General features: G+C 45.0%; 1 protein-coding gene and 1 long non-coding RNA gene across 4 annotated transcripts in view; one reads left to right on the top strand and one right to left on the bottom strand.

Annotated features, from left to right (window-relative positions):
• Positions 1-156: 156 nt before the first annotated feature.
• LOC116961087 lies at positions 157-21,767 on the top strand. The gene is made up of 2 exons (XR_004406761.2): positions 157-365; positions 21,709-21,767. It is a non-coding gene; the product is annotated as an uncharacterized LOC116961087 (long non-coding RNA).
• The window catches only part of GAN (gigaxonin), a 59,736-nt gene continuing 42,131 nt past the window's right edge, over positions 4,442-22,046 (bottom strand). The window contains exons 12-15 of one of the 3 annotated variants that reach the window (XR_006165726.1): positions 20,222-20,318; positions 19,778-19,885; positions 10,086-11,795; positions 4,442-7,970 (exon numbers count right to left, since the gene is read on the bottom strand). The gene's annotated coding sequence lies outside the window, so the exon portion shown is untranslated. Of the gene's footprint in view, positions 11,796-19,777; positions 19,886-20,221; positions 20,319-22,046 lie in introns of all 3 variants that reach the window. The other 2 variants (XR_006165724.1, XR_006165725.1) reach the window with 2 other exon arrangements.

Below are 22,046 nucleotides of genomic sequence, written 5' to 3'. Positions count from 1 at the left end.
CGCCGCCGCGGGAGGAGGCGGCGAGAGGAGCGGAGCCGCTGCCGACGGGCCCCTCGCCGGAGCGGCTGCGGGCGCAGCCGATTGGTTCCGGAGGGGTCATGTGCCGCCTCTCCCTGACGTCAATGGGCCGCGGAGCCGCTGAGGGCAAGCGGCGGCGGCCGCGCGAGGTGCGCGGGAAGCGCCCCGCGCGCGCCCCTCCCCTTCCCGCCTCTTCCCCTCAGAAGGGTCGCGACGCCCCCGGACGAGGCTGAAGGGGGCCGGGGGCGTCGCCGCCTGGGAAGGGCTGTAGGTGTTCAGGCACACTCTGCCCCGCATCCCATCGGCCGTGAGAGGACACCCCCCCCCCCAGCGCTGCGGGGGAAAACGTGAGGAAAAGGGGTGTGTGTGTGGGGGGGTGTTTAGTGCGGAAAAATCTCCCTTTTCTTTCAGCCCCCGCGCAAATAGGAGCTCGGAGTAGGGCGGAGGGTGGGTGGTCGCCGTGGGGAGGAGAGAGAAGGGAAGCAGTAAGGTGATGGCGCGTTAAAGCTTGAGTTTGAGCATCTTCGCTCTGGCGTTAAGCTGTTGTGCAACCGCTGCAGAAAACGGCGACGGAAGCCCCGTGCCTGGTCGCTGTCGCTTCACCGGTGGCTCCCACTGGTCTTCCTTTTCTTCTGGCTTTATCGGGGGGGGACTGGCAACTGCTGCATTCCCCTGAAGCACCAACGCGGGAATGGATGTTGAGTATCCTCCAATCGCCCATGAAGCAGAACAATCGTTTACCAAAAAAAATTTTTTTAAAAAGTGCCCAACCCCTAATTAAAAAATTAACTCCCTTCTAAGACCTCTAAACCACTTAACAGCTCAGTAACGCTGTGTGCAATATGGATGCCACGTCAAGACAAATGGTACCATTTAAACTTGCTTTTTTCTCAGCTATTTAAAAGCAGTAGAACTCGAGTCCCGTTTCCAGTTTCGTCATTTGAACAGCCAGGTTAGGACCAACAGAAACATTGCATTTTATATAATACATGCACATGCCAGTAAACTGAAACTCATCGTAGTGGGTACTGCCAAGGTCTAGCATTTAGAAGGTATTTACAAGGCTTCTTTACTTGATGCTAGCAAAATCTTTGGATAAAGTATGAACCTTCGTGCTTAAATGTTTTGAGCTCGTCTCTTAATTGAAGGAGGTTGGGAAAAGGATGATCTGTCCAGTGACAAGCTGATTATTTCACAGTGTGTACCTGCAGTTGGGCTTCTTGCAGCATCTCCCAGTACAATAGTTCTCAAATGAGAGGTCACCGTGCCAAGTGAGGTTCCAGCAGTTACAAGCAGAGTCATGAGCCCGCCCAAGAGAAAGCACTTTCATCTGATGTGTTCGCATCACGAGTGGCACAGATTATCTGTTGGAGAGGCGAGCTGCAACTAGGAGGGTTTGGGAGCCTTTGCCATAAAGCCTTTTGTAGTGGCTGCTGTCAAAGACAATACGTGACTGGCTGGACCACAATTGCTGCGAGCATGTCCATCACGTGTGTTATTACAGTGCTGTTGTGTTGAAATAGGCTTGCATTCGACAGGAGAATTGCTGTTTAAACACTTTCAGGAGGCAAGGTTTTTGTAACCTATCAATTACTGGCAAATTTGAGGGATACTTTTGTTGCATGTTAGCATCAAAATTATTTATAAAAAGCTAGGAAGTCTCCAGAGTACTCCTAAGTACCAGCTGATACAATGATGCAGAATTGAGCAATTTGGCAAAGGTTATAAGAAAGACAGTCACTTAATGACATGAATAATACAACCAACAGGAAGACAAAAATCTCTTTTATAGAGGTTCAAATTGTCAGTATCTCATAGCCCTGGTAATTACTTACCTCCTGAACTTAAACAAACTGACTGGTCATTACACACTGAACATTACAGGCAGTTCCCACAGAGCTTTGTATACCATATACTGCTAGGGGTGAATGACGCACACATTTACACTGAAATAAAACCAGATCTACTCATACCTGTAAATATGTGTGGATCTGCAATAAAAACAATAATAATAATAATAGGGGGGAAAAAAAATACTTGCAAACCAAATTTTAAAAGGGCAGCTTTGTTTAGATATAAGCTCTCTACTGCAGGAACTGTCTGTTTCTAGCAGTTCCTAGGGTACCTGGTACAAGGGAGACCTGTTCTTGTTTGGCCCAAGGCACTGTTCTGGTACAAATAATAACAGTGTCAACAGTTGGACTATTCGCATACACTCACCTGCACCCACACTTCACTCAGTGAGAACCGCAACCAGTGTGACTATTTTGGTGAAAGTTTGTGCAAACTAGCCACCTGCTCAAACCACTGCTTTAAATCTACTGTAATTGTCATCTCTGAGAGCTGCTCGCCAGTGGGAGGACAATATGTAAAGAATCTGGTGTTCTTAAGTGAATTTCCTGGCAAATTAGAGCAGATGTTTTCCACTCGTGTTTCACAGAAGGTAGCAAAAAAGCAAGGCTGGTCTATAGCTGTCAACACACAAGCTACCTGAAAGGATCCAAGCCTCTGCTGGAAATCCACAATTCCAAAGTGTTGAAATACACTGAGATATTGCAAAAGCATGGCACATCAGGCAGCGCCGCTCCTAGCAGCCCCTGTCAAGGACAGAGGTCCAAATCCTCAGAGGTGCTCTGGATTTGCAGCTCCCGCTGAATCCACACACTCAGGCTGCAGGTGTTCTCTCTGAAGTAAACTCAGCACGGCACGATAAGATCAAGGTATGAAATCTCAAGTTGCCTGCCAGAACGGGGCAACTGAAAACCCTGTCTAGACAAGTGAAATTGAAACACGCTGCTTGCTGCACAGCTTGCCAGAACGCATGTTGGCCACCCAACCTGTAGTAAATGGCTGGTATGTGACCCAAGGCTGAACAGACTAAACCTAACGCCCCTCCTCATGGCCCTTATGCTGAGCAGGAGTTGGATGAACTGCACTCCCAGCTTTGAGTTTTTCCAGGCTTCCTCTTCTGGCTCTGTGCAGCCCAATAGACATCTCAGGTATACACACTTGGCAGTATTTCAGGGTGGCATTCAGGGATTGCTGTATGTTTTGTATTTCTCCCCAGAGTCTAATTTTTATGAGAAAATCCAACTAGAAGTTTATTGTGAAAGTGGGACATAATCATTCATTCATATAATAAACACTGAGCAAATAATTCATAATAAATAGCACATCAGTCAAAAGGTACCTCTAGCTACTCACAAGGTGTTATGGGTATGCTATCAGTTTTGAATAATTCAAGAATTTGTGAGGTTTTTATGAAATAGTTTGTCTCTGTGCTAGAAGAGAAACGTAAGCTTTGGCAATGAAAATGGAGTAGCTTTATTGTTGTTGATATTACTACCAAGTAGAGACTTTTAGTTCAGAGCCTCTAGGTACAGGTCACATTTGCAGGGGGAAAGAGGTAGTCAGAGAGAGACTTGGTTTACTCCACAGAAATACCAGTGCAGTTAGACCAAATGAGAGCAGGGCTGGCAGGGAAACAGGCAGAGGTAAGGATGGTTCCTCCAGAAGAGACGACAGTGGCAGAAGAACAATTCAGCTCCACCTGCCACTCCTGAGCTCGGCCATTTCATTTGCACTTCTTCGTATCTTCCTCTTGCTCTTTTTTTGTTATTCACCGCCATTTCATAATAGGCTTTGTAAACAGAAGCATTGCTTCTCAAAAGGCATGGTAGCCTGGAAAACTGGGATATACTCACCATGCAGCTTAAGGCAGACAGAATTCTGTGTGAGCGACAGAGGAATAGATTTAGACTTTTTTTTTTCTTCCCTTTCCTCACATCTGATTTGGTTGTATTATCCAGAATATTCATCTCCTTGATTATACGCCCATAAAACCAGGAAGGCCCATAAACACAATCATTTACACATACCAGCTGGGACTCCAGTCTTAAGAAAACCCACTTTTCTGGCATTTCCAGCATTTGGTCCCTTGTCTGTCTATGCTCAAGTCCATCAGGTGCTCTGCAAAGGTCATTCCTGGATGCCAAATCAAAGTCCAGACATACCTTCTTAAGCTTGATAACACCCACTTGTAACCATGTGTTAAAACAAAAACAATGCGATATTCTGAAGGAAAAGGCGGCGCCAATTTGTGAGTAGTACTCAGTGCCAGTAACACAGGTTGCATAGCAGTGGGGGGCTTGGAAAACCCATGAGAAAACACTTGAGATGCCAGAATCTATTCAGGAAAAAAATATTGCTTAAAGGCACCTTGTGTAAAAGTAGATCCGTGCAGTGGCATCATCTGACAAGCTGTGTGACGGGAGTAATGGAGCAGCTGTGGCAAGGCCCAGAGAGAAACACTGAGATGCCTCAACAGGGGATGTGCATACCAGGGGAGAGAACACTGTCCCCAGAGGGGCTTTCCTGGATTTGTAATATACTTTAAAAAGGAAAACAAGAAAAATAACTAAAATAAGACCTTACTGCACCTTTTAATTATTCCTGCTTTATTTTACAGAATGTTATGGTATTGACAGATGTTTTGGCAAACTCTTTCCCCAGTCAATCAAAGAGGAAAGAAAAAAAAAAATATCCTTTTATTGTCTCATTGAATTTTTCTGTCAGAGGTTGTAATGGCCTACCACATTCATGCTTGCTGTAAAAAAACCCGCTGCTCTTGTCTCTGTACAGACAACTGAGACATGCTAAGCAGAGGCGAGATACAGTTTTTCTAAGCAGAGAAACAAGCACCAGGAATTCCCAACTTGTATTCCATATCCATTTAGACTCTTACGCAGCAGCTGTCCCTCTCATGTTTGAATCCTCGATGCATATTAGTGATAATGGAGCTTTCTTCCCTTATTCACAGAGGTGCTGCATGGATTATGGAATTCATTAGTCAATGCTTGCAAATTGCCACTGTTGACTCAGAGCAAATTCCTTCTATCAGACTCACTAGTCAGCTCATTTTCATAACAATTCTGTATTGTTAAAAAATACTTTTAAACCATGCTTTAGTGAAACTGGGGAATACAACACATTCAAACAAACATATAAAACATAAAAGAGATGCTGTATCAGTAATGCTAAAAGTCCTGCATCAGAAGTTTGTTTAAATTAATCAGCATGGTGGTGTTAAGAGGATCCAGCAAGTCATAAAACTTTGGGAAACAGAATTGTTTCCCAGAAGGGGTGATGGACATTTAAAACCTAACTAGATAAAGATTAAAGAAACCCACTCTGCAAGGAGCTGTTCTGTAGTTCCCCCTAAGGGAAGGAAGGGCTTGATTAGGGCACCATTAATCACAGACAGATAAAATAAAGACTGCATTTGCAAGCATCTCTTTCTTTTCCCCAAATTTCTCGTCACCCACTTCTGAGTTTAACTAACTAATTTTGGAGCACACGTCACAGGTGGAGTAGTAAGCAGGAAATCAGACTCTGATGTGAGCTTGTAATTCTCTGACACCCAAATTTCTGCTCTTCTGTGGTTTACTCAATTGCTGTGTTCTTGTTTTCCCAACTGATGCATGTTACATTATGGGGCTAACTGTGCTGTGCAGACTCTGGTGACAAATATATCTTTGATTCTTCACTGACATAATGCACACTTTTGAGTGCATGATGCAGAAATCATACTTTTTTTTCTGCCAGTCATCATCAGATGTTCTGATGTAGGGGGATGTAGGATGAATCTGGTGGTATCAATTGCTAGAAGGAGCCTGCCATCTGCTGATCTGAACAGCACTCCAGTCTTTTACCTGATCTGATCTTAGTAGGATAGAGCACTATACAGAGTAGGTAAAATATATCTGAACAGAAGCAGGCATTAAAAGTCTGGCTGCGGTGAAGCAATTTATTTAAGTGGAAAGAGGAAGTCTCATGTCTATAATCTTAGGTCTAAATCTGAGTTGGACAAACAGAAACAAAAAGGCAACTAAAATAAACAAACGAGTAGATAGGAAGGAAATAAGCTGAAAATACAAAGAAGAGGGAAAAGAGCCTGAAATTTCTTTTCTGCTTTGCTGCACCCAATCAGATAGTGCAGCTAAGGTATCAGCTGTCCTTCCCCCACATTCACCCTTCTAAGTGACAGCAGCCCTAAGTGGTAAACTTCTTACCTACGAGCATCCACCTTCTTCCAGGGCCACCCATGCGCCCAAGCATGGCAAAAACCCTGTAAAAAGAAGAGCTCCCAGCAAAATTCATCAGGCTGCTGTCTCTTTCCTTTAGTGCTTACTGCCATCAAGATGTATATAAAAAAATTGTCATTTGGCAGGATATAGTGAAAAGTCACTGTTTCCGTTTGACTGTCTGCATTATTGTCCCCACCCCCAGCTAATATTTCCTATTTCATCAATAGGTCACATCCTACCAGTCATTCCAGGTTGTGAGTGCTTGTCGGTCCGAAATGCTCTGTTAGCTCTTAACACGTATAATACATCACCATCAAACAAATAAGAAAAGTCAAAGGGAAACGGGATGTGATACAGAGCTGTGATCTTGTCACAGTAAGGTAAAGTTTCCCCAAAACAGAGGGAGAATTACTAAGAAAGAAAAAGGTAGTCCACAGATTAGGGAAGTATATCTTCACTTACTGAAATAACATACTGGGGAAGTGAAATTAGAAGTGGATGAAATGCTGAAAGATGTGGATTATTTTTTGAAAGACCGGGGTGGGGAAAAACAGCAGAATGAAAAAGAGCATCAACTATTAGCAGAATTAGTATCCACAGACTCTCTAGTGAAGAGGTGTCATAGAGGAAGAAAGAAAAGATAGAATAACATCCTTAATTATTGTTTTTGTTATTAAAAGCCTGTGTTACAATTATTTCAAAACAATGTTACACAAAAGGCAGCTGAAACTCTCCCAGTTGTCCTCAGTCTTCTCCTTACCTTAAAATGAGCAGGGTTATAAAGCAAAGTATAAACTCCCATCCAATGACATTGCACACCATCTAGTGCTTGTGGCTTTGTTGTGCTAAGCACCTTGTAAATATATCTAAGGCAGTTCTTAGCCTAGGAAATCTAAGAAAACAAATACAAAGGATGGAGAGAAGCATCTGTTTAGCATAGTTCTCCTTCATAATTTTATAGATACAACTAAAGGAATCAGTTGTTTGGGTACACTTTGGTAATTATACACCTTGTAATTTCCACCTGTTCATCAGCTGAGCATAGCTGATTTCTTGAAAGTGTAAGATCCTTGGAGGCTTTACAATCCAAGGGGAAACAGCAAATAAGAGAATGGCAGTGATTTACTTAGGACAGTCCCCAGTTGACATGCAACAGAGCAAGAAAATGACAAATCCAGAGAATTCTCTGAAAAGCACAGGTGGTCAGTAATGGTAGATTTCACCCACATGGACAGATTGTACCATATACCTAGAATAAATGCATCACATATAATGAGGAGGAAAAAAAAAAAAAAAAATCACACATGTAGCTTTGATAGTACCCAAGGCTGTGACTGACCACAGAAATCAGAGTTGCTGAGCTACCCCAATATTGCAAACTGGAGGCATTTTCTTTGATATATAAATTTGGCTCCCTGTATATAAGGCTATTTTTCCATAATATGAAAAAGAGCTAAAAAGAGTACATCTTGACTGAGCTTCTCTTTGATGCGATAGAAAACTTTAAGATACAAACGCAGAACAAGACACTGTAGGAAAGAATCACCTCTCTAGCACCAGGTTTTAAAGCCTTTAATAAGACCTTGAGAGTATTAAGGATGGTACAGCTGTTACTGCAAAACAACTTGTGAATTGGTTAACTCCATCAGCAAATTGCACCAGGGTAGATATCGATTTACATTTGTTTACCACATCCACACAGGTGGTGGGAGGAAAGGGAGGAGCTGCACCAGTTAGTGGATGTAACGTGGGCAGTGCAGAGTAGGGCTAGGTTATCATTACCAACAGTAGCAGAATAAAGGGATTCTGTGTGTACCAGGTCTTGTTTGTGAGCACGGGCAGCTGGGGTTTGGCCTCTTGTTTGTCCTGCAGTCAAGAGCATAAAAGATCATTACAGTTCTCAATACTACGCAAGTTTTAACAGCGGAATAAAGAAAATGTTGGATGAAGGTAGCATGTCTAGGGTCACTGGATAGAAAGGTGCAAGTAGGAATCACGGGACTGGTTTAACATTTAGAGGCCTCACACTATATAACTTGTAACTCAGTATAAGCATAATGAAAATACAGGTGAATCCCATGCTTCAAGGTCACCTAGGGAGATTACAGTTAGCTTAGCATTAGTTTTTAATGAGAAAAACCTGCACGTGGGCCAGAAAAGAAAGACATTCAGCCAGTTTACTTGATGCAGCTGTCTCAGTTAACTTATATCTGTGGCTAAAATGTCTCCTTAAATGGGTGTGGGGGTAAGCAAGTACCAGGCATTAATGAACTACAGTATTCCCTTAATGCCCCATACTCTGAGGACAGTGGGCATTCAAGAAAAAGTCTATTTAATACCTTAGGAGCTGTGTAGCTGGGTTCTGGGAATAATTCTTCCCATGACTGTACACAGGGAATTCGTTTGCTTTCATATCTTTTAGAAAGAAAAAAAAGGAAGACAGGGCTGCCCAGACCAATCAAAAGAGCTAGTTTGCAGGTGCAAGTTCCACAAATCATTCTTTGCCTGGGAACAGGGGATGATTTCAGGAAGGACTGGTATGCTGTTTTCACACTGATTTTGATTATGAAAGTGTATGGATTCACACTTGCTATGCAGCAGTAGTTGCCATTTCCTAGGATAAGCCAATTAGGTTGAAAGAGTGAATAAAGAGATATTATCACCTTTAATATCAGGTGCTGCTACTGCCACCGCTTTTCCAAAACATTCTCCTGTGGGCATTAAAGTGATGTTTTCATTTATCCACCAGTAAAAACACTGCCTTAACCCATCTGCCTGTCCCTCTGTGTATATATCTGGGTAATTTAATAAATGCTTCTGGGTGTTGATTTACGTCATTGTATCTCTATATAAGCACGCCTCTGTGAGCATGCTGTTGGTTGTCTGTGAGCGTTCATTGTTCGCATTTTGTGTGTGTATGTCTGGGTGTCTGAATGTGGTTTTGTTTAAAATTTTTCCCTAGAAAAAACAGAGTCAGAAATTTCATGAGGTTGTTAGTTAAAACCAAGGAAAGGAAGGAGGAGACAGTAAGGGATAATTTAGAGAGAAAAAGGGGTAGATTTGGCTCCAGCTAATCATCTGCCTCAGTGTTCACTGGAGAAGATGGGGGAGTTCATTCCACACACGAAAATGTCTCAGGGGAGGATCATATAGATCATGCTGGAAGAGAGATGGAAGCAGTAAATTATCTAAAAGCTGACAACGCAATGGAGCCAGATGTCATCTGATCCCAAAGCAAAGATAAAAACAGGGAGAGAGAACCTTCCCAAGGTATGCCCAGGATTCCCCCAGAAACTGTAGGCAAATAGGGAAAATGATTTCTAACTGCTATCAGTGAGGCAGATCTCTGGGACACCGTAACTTGGTTCCAGCTGTAATTCTGGCTCACAGGGAAAGGTATTATTCTGAGTCAGAATGCAGAACAAAAGAACATTAAAATCGAAGTAAATGCAAAGTTTCCCAACATGCCAGCATCCCTTGAAAAATAAGCCTTAATAATGGACCAGGAACACTTTCATAACATGAGTCTCCTCAAACCAACAGCAAAAGGGTTCAGACGGATTTTCCAGCCCCGGTGCCCAGATCGCTTTGCACACCCTGCACTTAAACAATCGTGGGCCTGACTCACCACCCTTTCGCTGCACTGTTCGGCCAGTTCAGCTGCAGCGTAAACAACTGAACCCAGCAGCACCTCACCAGAGTAAACATGGGGACGCAGCAGTGGCCCTGTATAGAGGACAGTGATATACTCCCTTTCAAACAAGAGAAAGGTAATTCCTGTTTCGGAAACTAGTACACATCCTAAAACCACCAGACACAGACACTGGATGTGTCTTGATATACCAGAATCAGACATTTTTGGCTTTGGTGGCCAGGTATTCAGCGGACAGCAGTTCTGCTCGCACCAGCTTCTATTGGGCTTTGTTAGCCAGACGCTGTGAACACAAAAATGTTTGTACGTGGAAGTGCTGGGTATGTTACCTATGTCCTCCATGACATTTTGGCAGCAGTCCAGTCTTGTTCCTGTGAAATACCTGGGGCATTTTTTATATATCCTCTGTTTGCAGAGGGACTCCTACACAGCACAACTCTTCCCAATAGTGCTATTAGACATGAATAACATCAGCTCTGATTGTTGTATGCACTTCCTAGAAGAGATAAAACAAAGTGAGGAAATAAGGACTTATATCCCCACATACGATCCTTCAAATAAAAACTACCGAATGAAAATATTTTCTGCAACAAAACAATATCCTCTTTCTTACAAAGAAAAGCATGACTCAGAATTTGAGACAGTTGGACACTTTCTCCCTATAGAAATTCCCACTAAATTCATAAGCCTTTGATGATCCTGCTCACACTTGTTCTTTTTAGGAAGTTTCCCCCATGTTCCCAAATACGTTTCCCCTACTTAACATCCTCCATAAAGTCATTTCTTTCCACAGCACACTATCAGCAGCCCCAACATCTTTCCCCAGCCCCCTGCATTTTCCCCCAGCCTGCTGCCTGTCTGGGGTGCAGGTGGTGACCCCTCTGCAGGCACCACCAGTGCCAGCAGCCCCAGCATGGGGCCCACCTGCCCATAAAACCCACCCAGCCGTTCCCCAGCACTTTGCTTTGTGCATTACCAGGCGATGTGTCAGCCAGGGCTATTGTTTTTAACAGGAAGCAAGTTTGGCCGCCTCTGCAATTTAGATTGTGGGCAATAAGCAGGGGTGTGGTGTGCAAAGCAAACAAGGCAGGATTAGCAGCTCTTTTCACTTCTGGACAAGGGATCTGTACGGCAGTGGCCCACGGGATCCTGCCCCATATTGGCTACAGCTTCTCCTGATGACCACAGCCAGGAGTGAAAAACCAGAGTGTCCTCCAGGTTTTCAACTGGAGAGTGAAGATAAAAGTCCAGGCCCCATGTTCTGACAGACCTTTACAAGCCAAACATCTTGAAATGAGATTATGAGAGAAAATTAAGAACAGTCTTCTCCTTTCAATAGGTCTTTAAAAACAATAACCAGGCTTTACTGTAAATTCATTTATTTACCCTCAGCGTGCCAATTCCCAAGCTGATATCTCCACTGTGTACCAGGGATATATATAGATCTAAATGTGGCAAGAAGACAGAAAGATTTTATTTATTTTGCGTAAGGACAGCAATGTGGGGAATTCTTTTTTCCAGGAAGAACTCACATCAGAGAGCTTGTTAAAGAAATACTATGAGGTAAATAAAATCCAAATTATATTTAGCTCATAGGAGGTGACAAATACTAGTCAGGTTGACTATTGCCTTGCTGGAAGTCAGTCAGAAACCACTGTCAAATAGAGCACAAAAATAGAGGAAACAGAAGAGCGTGTATTCAAGATGGGTCTTGCATTTGCTAAAGTGAGCAACATTTTCTGTTTATTGCCACCATTTTTAAAAACTGGTTGTGAATGCAAGTAAAGGCACCTAAAGTCAAATCCTGGCCTTCATGCTGCTGCTATCACCTAAACTGCTTGGTGTGGATCTCCAGAACAGCCCCCAAACCCCTCACACAATGCATAGGACTGTCAGTGGCAAAGACAAAACCTGTGTCCCTTGTCCTGCCAGATCACCACCTCCGTGGCACTGCACACGTCCTTCTTTACCTTACCATGGCCAAGGGTGGACTTCGTTCCCCACTGCAGCAGCTATGGATAGGGCAGGGTGGATGGAGCCTGGGGAAACAGAGGAAACGTAGAGGTGAGCTTCCTTGTGGAAACCCAGGCCTGTGACAAAATTGTCCTAGACGTCAGCATGGCAGTGTCTACTAGCTCAGGAGGAAACACAAAGCAAGGATGAGGCAGGCATAAGCATTCAGATCCCTGGATCCAGACATTCCTTTAATCTGTAAGACTTCACATGCAGGGCTGAGCTTTGTGGGGATGCCCTAGATCCATCCAGTAATCAAACACGCTTCAGTTCGCTCATAAGGCAGAAAAGCCTCCTCTCACCAAGCGCTCCCTACCCTCTTCACAGCTCCCTTCTGGGTCATCCCTCCCCACGGGGCGAGTGGGTGCTGCAGGAGGATTATCGTTCTTTCCTGGCACAGCAGTTAATCCACCCAGCCTGACTGCAGAGATATCTGGCTCTTTGGGAAGGAGCAACCGTTTGAGGGGAGATTTTTTAACCTATTCTTGCCTTGTTCCTTATAAGGAAGCCACAAAATCTCTCACACTGAGGCAGCTGATAAAATTGCCTCATTTGTTCAGCAGCAGAGCAGAAAGGACATCTAACCAGAGCAACTGGAATGTAACTTCAAGAGTTATTAAAATTTGCAAGCACTTGCAGTCATTTATGTGCACCCTATCAAATGAACATATAATTACCAAATGATTCCCCCACCTCTTCTTGGTTGTTGGGTTTATTAAGTGAAAGCAAAGGACTATACTGCTCACCTGAGATAAAAGAGCCTGCAGAAAGCAGCTTGCATTACATTAGACTTTGCTATGCTAACAGTTGCTGTCTGCAGTCAGAGTTCCTTCTCTGAGCACTTGAGCACTCTAAAGAGCTTGAGGGGAAACTGCCTTTGCCTAAAGATAGATTTTGGGTGAGATTTTGGAAGAAAGGTTTGCATACAAGCAGTGTGTGATCACCACTGGAATGCTGATTTCCTGCTAGACACATACACAGATTTCCTGACCCTGTGTTCTTTTACAAAAGAAAAGTGACCTGCAAAACCCCAGTGTTTCATATCTCAAAGTGGTGGGGCAATATAACCTACATAACAATATGAGTCATTGAGAAACAGAAGAATCAAGCTCCAGGGATCTCCTCCTTAGCACAAACCTGAAAATACACTGGAATAATTTGCATTCCACAGCTTGCCTTGCAGAATCCACAGATAAAAATCAGTCTTGGCATGGCTAGCATCACTGAGCAATATTTAGCAGCAGAACAATGGACCAGCTGGGAAAGCACGTACTTATCCAAATTCAAGGGGGCAAGTCACTTTGGGCAAGATGGTGACTTGGGGGAAGTTGGTACAAAGTACACTAATGTTTGAATGCATGGTATGTAAATCTGCTCCAGACAGAGATGGTGTAAACAGTCCAGCCGTTCTCAGAGTAGTGGATGAGAATTGCCTGTGGCTTTTCTGACTGTATGAGCGTGGAAGTCCCCAATAGCTGGGCAGCTGGCACAGCCACTTGCTACTTCTGCCCATGGCCTGACACCTCAGCTTGGCTCGACTGTAGACGTTGCCTGTTCCCTCACCCCTTGCAGAAGTTACTGCCTCCGTAACAGGAACTGGAGAAGGAAACCTTCCTCAGCTCTTCAAGCCTTCCAGCCTTTCTTTGCTGGCATGAAGCGACGTGAAAACTACACCAAATTTGGGATGAAAAAGCAAGACAAAAGTAGCCGGCACAGAACTCTCAGTGTAAGCCACCAGGCTGTGAACTGGTATCAGCGAAGCATGGATTCGGGTCCTATTATTTAGGGCTTGGGCTATAAGTTGCAACTAACCACTCATTCCCAAAAGTCACAGGTCTGAGTGACACTGCAGTCTCCTTCTCCAGCATGGCAACCCAAACAGCGATGACCTTAGGGGAAGCAAAGAGAGAGGCAGTCCCATGGGGAGCTTACCGATGGCAATTTGTAGGTACAGCTTTGCTGAGCCCTTTTAAGGGAGAAAAAAAAAAGTAAAAGAAAGGAAGAATAGACTAGAATAGGGCACAGGAGGAGCAACAGAAAGGGAGCAGACCCCAGCCAGATGCACACAAAGCTAAAAGCTCTGAACAGACTTCCCTGTCCCTACACCCATCAGACATATGACCTGGCGTGCTAATACTGAAAGAGCATCAGAGGAAGTGGGATTTGGCACCGTGCGCAAGCGGCAGGGAGCCAGATGCGTTTGGTCCATAGTACATGACCAAGGCCATGTGTGTTTGCAACACCGTAGTGTCCCCAGGAACCGCTGGGCCTGGCTGTGTCAGTTCTGGTGTGCAGGCTGGGGCTTGGCCAGCACCACCTGCCCACACCATGTGTGGGACTATCCTGCGCTGCCCACCCAGGCAGCTCTCCAGCCCCTGTTTTGGGAGCGAGGCCATCTCTGCCTGCAACAGCGGCCACATACGGAGTTTTTCCCGCTGAGCGCCTTGCCATGGGTTTCCCTGTGGCCTGGGTGAGGGCTGCTCCTTTCTGGACAGAGCCACGATGCTACTGATGTGGCAGAACACCCCCACTGCTGCATGGGAGGGGTGGATGCTGCAACAGGAGGGCTTTTGGAGTGCAACCTTGAGCCCAAGAAGTTTCTATGAACCACCAGCACTCCTAAATTCTCTACCCCTTGGGGATGCTCCAGGTTCAGCATGTGCTTCAGGGGACCCTTGGTAGGACATGGCACTCTGAGCCGCAGGACATCCATCAACAAAAATGGCATTCAGGCATGAGTTATCTTACATGGTGAGATTTGCATAGTACTTTGTGTAAAAAGTCTCAGAGGAAGTTATGGTGTCACTTGTCATCAACTAGCCTTGTGAAAGCAAATTGACATGTGTGAATCTACTGAAGAGGCTTGTTTAAATTTCTAAGGGAAGGGAATCAGACTTCCTTTAGCCATCAGAAGCGCAGGGACATTCACATGAGGTTCATCTCCCTGGGGAATGTTGCACATTTCTGCTGAGCAGTAGAAGAGGATTAAGATGACCAGAAAAGCAAAAAGAGTTAGCAGGGAGGGCTAAAGGTGCTGGAGCAGTTTCATCTTGTTCATACTTCCTCCTTCTAGCAGCATCATTGTTCACTGAAGCATTAAAGGTGAAATCTCTTTGCATCTCGCTGGGCCTGGCCCTGTGGCAAAAGAAGATATCCGTCTGCCCCTACAGCTATGCAAGAGCTTCAAGAGCAGGACTAGTGCAAAAAATTACCCGTATCTCAGTATCTCACGGCAGTAGTCAGCTGACAGCAGGCTTTTCTGTGTGTCAGAAGCTCTAAGCAAAGCCCTCCCAATTGTGATAGTATCAGCCACCTGTATGGGCAGCCTTTCCTCCCTTCCCCTAGTCTACACCCTGTCACGGTGGCTCTGCTCCCCAAATAATGTCTGAAGATACTGCAGGTGTTAAAGAGGGGCGAGAGCCTCTCAGTTATCATGGATTAGTGCCACAGACCAGGCAGTTCCGTTTTCTCCTCTAAAAACCACGAAAAAGACAGAAGTATCTTCTCCAAGGTGTGAGCTGACTTTGAAGTCCAGAGATCAGAGGATGATCTTGAACGACTTTCTGGCACGTTCTGTTCCAAGATCTGCCTCCCTCTAGCCTGCCAGTCACACAGATGGTGCAAAGGACAAGGACCAGAACCGAGGCCACCAGGGACTGATTCTCCATCCTCATTGCTGGACCCTTTGTCTTTATTTCTGCTGAGTTTCTCATAGTAGTCCACCAGCATTATTGCTCCTATCTGCTGCCTGCAGTTCACTCTCTGATAACCAGCAGGTGGGTTACTTGCAGTTGGCCAAGGCAAGAACAACAATTAACTGAGAGAAGCAAATAAAATTTTAGATGTTTTTCTGGTTCCAAGCAATATAATGTCCAAACAGAACTACTACCTTTGTGAGATGGAGAAAATTTAAACTATCATAATTTCAGGTTTCTAGGAGCTTTTTGTTTATAGGAAAAAAAAAAAATGGTTAAGGTTTGAGGCCCCCAGTATAAATAGAGATAGATCATATTTATGAGATTAGGATTTAATATTTTCAGGTACTATTTGTGATTTGGTGACATTCATGATTTAGTAGGACTGCAGTGCAGAGACACTAAACCTACTTTGTGCTTTGGACAAATCACTTAATCATCCTGATTCATGGCATCCAACACTAATGAGAAGAGTCTCTCACACTAAACTTATCACACATGCAAGCTTTGTTTTGCCAATCAGGACTGTGCCAGGAAAGTGCAAATACCCAAAGATTATAGGCAGTGGTAACGGGTGTAGCAATAAGAATGATCTTGGTAATTATGTACCTTCAAGAGCGAGGAGAAACTTGTTTTGACTTGCAAATGGAATAAACCTGTCATAGCTGTGATAGGAGTCACCCAGGCTGGCAAGAACTAGGTTTTTTTCAGGTCTCTCTAATAAACTGGTACAGTGGGGGAGTGGTGGAAGAATCTGTGAGAAGCTCTGCTGAGAACACGTTCCCTTGGTCCTCCAAATTTTCATATTTCCTGATCTGTTCTGCTTTCAACCATGTGTCATCCTATGTCCAGGCAACACCTCCCTGTCTAGCAGTCTGCTATGCTTGCAGGGGCCTTGCAAAATCAGACCAAAGATTTTGCAAATGCAAAACCTAAGCATAGTTCTAAATACTTATTGGATTGAGGCCCTACTTTGCGATCTTAATGCTGCTTATAGCTCAGGGTGAACCCCAAGAGCAACGCTGACATCACATGTTGGAGACAGGGTGTTGATTCAGCCCAAGAAATTTTATGGAAGATTCTTTCCTTCCAGATCTCTCTAAAAACAGCACAGAGGTATAGAAGCCTGTGGCTGTAACGATGGCTGTTTCCTCTATTAAACTACATTATTCTAGTGTTCTCCAACTCAGGTAACTGTATTTTCCAAATGGTTAAATGCAATCATAAAGAAAGAGAGGACATTTCTCTATTTAACCACAAACCTGAAGTACGTCCACAAAACTGAATGTCCCAGAGAAATCCTGTAGGAAGGTGTCCTCTCACCACAGTGCCAATGACAGTGAAAGAGTGGTAACAGAGAAGATGTCTAGTTCAAATTCACTTCTACGGATAAGAAAATTATCTGGGATGATATTATACATTTCTTTCCAAACTCAAGGATAAAGTAGGCAACAGCTATGCTACCCCTAAATTATTCTCAGCATCTATTTAGGCAAGAAAAATTTAATCTCTAGGACCTTTATAACAATACGTTTGTACAATGAAGAGCAAATCCAAGGAGCATCTGTCATCTCAGAGTAGAGATGAAGGTGGTGCCATTTTAATTACATCAACTTCAAGGAACAGGTTAGATTAAGGAAAAAAAGGAGCCCAGAAAGCTGGAGTGGGTAATTAAGAGCACGTAGCAGGAAATTATTAGAATTTGGGTTATGTCAATCACCAGACTAATATCTGGAGTATATAAAATGCCATTCAGCATGGAGAAAAATGTTGGGCAACGCCGTAAACATTGAACTGAGTAGTGGTGCCCTTGGTTCCGAACTTGACACTACATCTCTGAATGGAGACAAATGCCTGCGTTTAAAGCCACTTTTCCAACTTAGGAAAACATTACGATGGCATGATGTTATTCCTGTACAAAGTAGTGGGTCCAGCATATTTATCTGAGTGGAGACTGTTTAACCTTAGCCACTGCCCCACACCTGAAGGGTTTGTTTCAGAATGTTCTTCCTCAGCCCTTTCCTCATCTCATTTCTTAACATGTAGGTTACACAATCATTCAGCTGCAAGCCAGTTTTGTTTTCATTTTAGCTTGCACAACCTTCCTGTTCTCTTTAAACAAATACAAGGTAGCGGGGGGTTTTCTTTTCTGACTTTCATTGAAATATTCATAGTAAGATGGAAAATTCTAGGGAGCAGTTACAAAATCAAGAAAGCTAGATTAATGTACATCAAAGGGAAGCAGCATTTGCTAACTCCTTAATTTTAAATGTGTGTGATTCACAAACTGCTTTATAAAAATGGAAAAATGATTGAGGAATCGCTTAGGTCCTGACAAAAAATAAACTAATAGTAACAACCTCATTTTCATGAAAATGGGCTGGTCTCCAAAGCATCTGCCAAGACCAGACAACATGGTGCTTGCAGCTTTCCTTTGTTTCCTCTTCAAAGCAGGTAGAGCCAGGAACGTTCCTGTGCCTCATGGCAAGCTTTAAGATGTGGTACATGACTCTGAGATGAGGGAATTTCACATTTCTCCCTGAATATTTCACATTGCGACAGCAAGGAGAACAGTACAGACACAGCCGAAATGAGGAGCAGATGAACTGAAAGGCTAAAAATGGATTCTTCAGCATTACTCTGCAGTATGGGGAACCGAGAGGGCGATTAAAACCAACATGAAAGAAGATTTAATTGCAAATCAGCAAAACTTGCAGAAGCACAGATAACAAGGAGCCAAGAATCACCCCACCTGATGTCGAGCTCTTCAGCGGGGAGAGCATTGCCCCCAGCTCTGTCGGCAGCTGATGGGAACAGATAGGCCCTTCCCAAGGACACATTCAGATCTCAGACCCAGCAGTGGAGCAGTGCCTGGGGCAACATCTCCCTCTCCCCAGGCCTGGGGTGACTCACCCTCAGACATAAGCATATCAAGGAGAAGAAATCTAGGACAAACCCACTCAGCCACTCCGCTGGGAGGAGCAGCGCAGCACGAGGTCACTGCATCCAGCAGTGGAAGCAAAACCGAGGTAGCCTGTGAGCCAGCGCGGATGGCAGGCCGCGGGGTCGTGCCTAACCCGCTGCCCGGCTGTCTCATCGCGCAGAGACTGCAGCCAGGGCTAAAGCACGGTGTAATTATTTCAGTGTATAGGCTACAGCTTCTAAATCTGAGACTGCAAAAGAGAGCGTGAGCAGGAACATTAAGGACTCAACCATCCTTAAAGAAGGGGGCACCGGGGACACGCAGGAGAAAGCCTGGAGAGGTGGGAGAAGAGGGAGATCTTGCAGCTGATGGGGCAAGGCTGTTTTTGAGGAGGTGGGCAGCAGCGCTGCTTGCACATGGGAATGGTACGAGGCACTGTGGTTAACAACCTCAACCTGCCTCTTCATTCAGGCAGCTTTTAGCATTTCAAAGTATTTCTTTTCTTTGTGACTCCTTCCACTGACTGAAACAGGCAAGCGAGTATTTATGGGATCAGCAAAACCCCTCCTGCCTAGCTGCCCTGAAAGGCACCCTTACTGTCTATCCTGCAAGCAAACTGCAATGTGTCTCATTTAAAGGCTTTTCTAGTCCCTGGCCAGGATTAAGGAACAGGAGAGCAGAGCAGGCTGTGGAAAAGGTCAGGGCCCCGCTGCTGCCGGTAAGGTGAACCCTGTGCTCGTGTCCCGATCCAAGGGCAGCCGTCCCTGGGCGCAGGTAGGGAGGGAGCCGACAGCAGCTGCCAGTGCCCCGCAGCCACAGGCTTCAAACGGGCACCGTGGCAAGAGGGGGGACCTATCCAGCCCCTTGCTGAGCAAAGCACCCAAGCCAAAAAGCAGCCCCAGATCACAGGCACCTGGTGTGCTGCTTGTTCCAGAGGCAGCAAGGCAGGGTAGAGGGCTGCGAGGAGAATCTTCTTTCGTCTTTAAGACAGAAAACATCAAAGTTGCCCTGAAAAATTAAAGCTTCTGGACAAGCTCTCAGTGTATTTAAAAAAGCAAAACAGATTCGTTTCAAAGCACTCTTTCCAAAGGTCCTTCCTGAACGTACACCACATGCAATGGAAAAACACTGCATGCCTAGCATTTAATACTTTTCACCTGTGACCCGGGACTGATGTCTATTTAACTCCCAGATTTAATCCAACGACATGTCTCAGCAAAAACAAAAAAAAAATCCAAAAAACAAAAAACAACCTTTCAGAATGGGAAAGGAGTTGGACAAAACTAAAGTCACGCTCAACACTTCCCCTTCCCTGGAGAGATAGGAGTGCTGCTTGCCCTTTCCTGACGATAAGCATATCCTGGTGGTTAAAAATACATTTTGCTCTTACCGTAAATTCTCCATTAGCCAACTCCTTCAGCCCAGCCCATGGTGTTGGGGTTCATGATTCCTTAGAGGCCACACGTGACAAAGCTTGGTCTGTGAGCGTCCAAATACACTGGAAAAAAAGCAAAAATAATGGGTCTGATCCTGCTGCTGTTGGCTTCACCTGGAGCAGCAGTCAAAATCTGCTGAATAGCAACATTAATGTCAAATGACTTGCACCTTTCCCAGGACCCAGGGGAATCCACATTCATTTTTGACTCTGACTTTATAGCAGCTTCTAGACAAAAAGTGAAGGATTGTATTGAATTCTGAACACCAATTAATTCTTCAGTTAATGTTACAGTTTCCACTGATCATTGTGCCAAAGGGCTGACTTGGCAACACAGAGCTTAGTGAGTAGCAAGGCTTGATGCTTGATTTGAGATCCTGGAGGCCAGGAGCCAGTTACCTGCTCTGCAAAGCTTCTTGTCCTTCCCACATCACCTCCTTTCTCTTCTTCACCTGGAAGACTCAGCCTGGTGAAAGCCTGCTCTGACACTTGGACTCTGCAAAGGACAGTGATGCCACCTCTTACCAAGGAGGCACCGGCCCTGGGAAGAGCCTGGCTCAGCAAAGCCGGTGCTGCCCACGCTCCTGACACCCCCCCACCAGCTTCGACCTGCAGGAAGCCTTTGCCAACTGCATTGCCTCTCCTAGCACATATCTGTCAGGAAAAATCTTGTGGGACACTCTTCTCTCGGGTTGGGGTAGAAGCTCGTGGACAACTGTGATTCTCAGTGGCACAGACACCATGAGAGTCACAAGTCCTGTTGAGTAAACTGAGCACGTAGCCTTCTTGGCAAGTACCTGGCATTTAAGGAGGCACCGGGAGGCCTTGCTCACAGGTCCTGAGAGCCTCAGCTGAAAACCCTGTTTAAGGAACCCTGTCTGGATTTCTTCCTTGGTATTTTAGGGAAAAAAAAAGAAGAGGGGTTAAAACGAAGGAGAAATAGACACTTCAAGTATATCTCCTCTGTGCATAAAAGGTAAAGGAAACCAGGCAGCAGCCCTCTTCCCTTTCTGTTAGGATTCCAGGCTGTGGAATAAAGATAAATCCAAGCTCACCCTCCTGTCTTTGTTTCCAAGACTCAGTAAGACAGGGGAGATATGGCAGAGCCCATCTACGCAGCCATAACCATGGGAACACCAGCAACAAGGGTAAATCAACACAAAACTCCCTATCATCAGCCCGTGTTTACACGGGAGGCCTCAGGCGCTCCGCACCAAACTGGTGGGCGGCTCAGGACCTGTGCTTCACTTGGTGTGGCTGGGGAACTAAGAAAGAAAAGGTTTTTATTGAGCAAATATCCACTTCCCTGTCCTAACACCCACCACCTCTTTTAAAATACGTGTTCACAGCACCCAGTTTTGTACTCTGCTTTGAAGCTGTGGCGTTGCCCTCCCCCTTCACTCCCCTTGCCCAAGCTACCCCAAACCTCAGCTTTTCCCCGACCGCCAGCTCACATTCAGCCTTGTCTCAGTGTCCTTTTATTTAAGAAAAGGTAGAGCTCTGGGTGAAATAATATCTTTTCCTGAAAATCAAAAGTTATAGGAGTGCTGCAGTGGCTGATTTTTTTGCTGTCATCGTGCTCCCACCTATAATCACAGACAAACGTACCCTCCTATTAATAGTCAAAAGGCAGCACTAGCAGAAGCAACGGCCAGTACATCAGTAGAGGGAGAAGCGCAGCATGAAGAAGGAAGCATATTGCTTAATTTGAGCTGCAGCTGCTTGGCATTTTAAAAAACTCCAGATCTCTGAACTTGAAGAGGTTACGCATGCACGCCATGGCACAACCGAGGGTCGCCAAATATCTGGCAGCCCTGGAATGAGCTGTTTGTACCCGCCCTTGGGAGCAGTTATACTTCACATATTTTTCTCCTCTGCTTTTAAAGGTCACATGAAAGCAGCGGTAGTTGTGAAGAGGACAACTGAAGGCGACTGCAAGGGAGAACAGAGACCTTCAAACAACTGTGAGAGCCGTTACAGGTGAGCGGGAGCTCCTTCCCACTCCCACTTCTCCCGGAGTGGCCGTCACCACGGCCCAGCGGCCGTCAGCATTCACTGCCCGGGCAGAGCCGGGAGGGACTGCTCCCACCTCCCCTCGCTTCCTTTGCCTTTCCTCCTCCATTTATTTCCTTTGGGTTTTCCCCTTTGATTAAACTTCTGGCACGTAGGAATGTTTAATAATAAAACAGATAACTCATGGGAGATGATATTTATAAAATGTACT

Source organism: Tyto alba, unplaced genomic scaffold (assembly GCF_018691265.1).
Source record: "Tyto alba isolate M040663 unplaced genomic scaffold, T.alba_DEE_v4.0 Super-Scaffold_26, whole genome shotgun sequence".
Taxonomy (NCBI): Eukaryota; Metazoa; Chordata; class Aves; order Strigiformes; family Tytonidae; genus Tyto; species Tyto alba.
This window is presented reverse-complemented; position numbering and strand designations above follow the sequence as displayed.